Genomic DNA, 2,118 nt, shown 5'->3' on the forward strand with positions numbered 1-2,118 from the left:
CGGGGAACAGTCTCAAGCAGTCCTGAGAAAGTGTATCTGAGGTATCCAGGGTATGGTTTGGCTTTATACCTTTTAGCTAAAACCATTAAGTCAATACATTTTAGGTAAATCATAAGTCAATACATGGAAGATATAAATTGGTGTAGCCTAAAGAGGCAGAATACCTTGAAGTAGGGTGATTCACAAGTCATAGGTGGATTCAAAGAGTTTCTGATTGATTGACAGTGGGTTGAAAGAGTTAAGCTTTGCCTAAATACTTCAAGTAAACACTTGAGTTATGATAACGGGAGGTTGTGGAGGCCAAGGTTCTCATAAGGTAGACGAAGCCTCCGGGTAGCAGACTTTAGAGAGAATCAATGATAAATGTCTCTTTTCGGACCTTAAAGGTTAGACTCTTCTAATCTGTAGTAGATCTGGGAAAGACATATACCTACCAAGGGAAGGCCTGCTGCATTAATGGAGATTCTCTACAGATGCAAATTTTCCCCACAAGAGATGGTTTTGCAGGGCCATTTCATAATCTGTCAAATTTATTTTGAGGCAAAGTATTTTTATTTCCTTCAAGGTCTACTATCTGTCATGTGATGCTATACCAGATTCAAGTTGGAATTTGGTAACTTATGAAACAGAGACTATTTTGTCAGTCTTACACTCTCTATTTCAATGTTAACGCCGACAAGTTATGCCTGAACTCCAAAAAGGAGAGGGTATAATGAGAAATGTCCAGCCCTCCTTCCATCATGGCCAACAATCCAGGTTTTTAGGTTTCTCTGGGGTCCTGGCCAAGAGGAGATTTCATTCAGTTGGCTGGGGGGCTTAGGATTTTATGTTTGATTTACAGCATTATATACTGATATTTTATGTGTGTGTCTTTGCCCTGACATATCTGCTTCTGGAAATGTATTTAATAAAATTATCTTAAGTGCTGGAATTTGATTAGATTAGTCTGTGGGGCAGGTTATGTCCCAAGTCATTATTGAAAACATCAAAGCAGTCAGCCTGCAATTAGTGGAACTTAACACCTACGAATGGTCAGGAAAAGAGACAGTCAAAATAAGAAACAGACAAACAGGGCTGGCAGGAACTTTGTAGGTAAGTAGGACAAGCAGGTAGGGGTGAGAAGACACCATGATCAGGTTGTCTGTTCACCCTTGCCTGCTAATTTAACAGGAAATTTGTAATTTAAAGTGTGTAAAAATATACACACAGGTTATGATGACAAAACCATTAAATGATCTAAATTTTCACCCATAGAACAATTTTATGTAAGTACTTTTTAGAATATAACTTCACGATAATGTTTACAAAACTGGAGTTTTGCAATGTTATTTTGACCTATAATTTAGCTGCTTTTCTCTAAATGTATACTTATTAAGAAAGAAAATAAATGGGTTTTACTGTGATTCTTTTGTATCAGGGAGCCACAAAATGTATCTCAACTAGAAAACATTTAATTATAGTAATAATAAAATTATTAGTTTCATGTTAAATTATCACATACCCTTTGACAACCTTAAATATTAATGTAGTAAACAATGTTTTATCTACTATGGCAAAAAATTAAAGCGTTCATTTTAAGATATCTGGGTCTAATCACAAAACCCAGAGAAGTCAACTCTAAACCTGGAGAAGCCTTTAGAGTCCTGAAAACTGAAATATTTTTTAGCTAAAATAAAAGACATATTTTAAGAATGCAGAAGTCAAATTGAAAGATTCAGTGTAATGTAAAGTCTAGTATGAACATATTTTAAAATATTTTCTAATTTTTTCTGTTTCTTGATGGTTACTGCATTCGGATGACTAGATTATAAAGACTGACTTGCCTTAGACGATAGACATTTAAAAAGGAAAAACTATCCCTTTTCTATTTTTTTTTTGGAGGGATAGCAAGGCTGAGGGAAACATAAGGCATGATATTTATCTGATAGATACAATGCAACCTAAACTTTACAAATCCGCTCATATTTCTCTAGGTATGTGGAGCTAGAAAATCATAAGGAGAACTATAAAGACTTCAATATTGCGGGGAACAGTCTCAAGCAGTCCTGAGAAAGTGTATCTGAGGTATCCAGGGTATGGTTTGGCTTTATACCTTTTAGCTAAAACCATTAAGTCAAT

Source organism: Mandrillus leucophaeus, unplaced genomic scaffold (genome assembly GCF_000951045.1).
Source record: "Mandrillus leucophaeus isolate KB7577 unplaced genomic scaffold, Mleu.le_1.0 Scaffold1450, whole genome shotgun sequence".
Classification (NCBI taxonomy): domain Eukaryota; kingdom Metazoa; phylum Chordata; class Mammalia; order Primates; family Cercopithecidae; genus Mandrillus; species Mandrillus leucophaeus.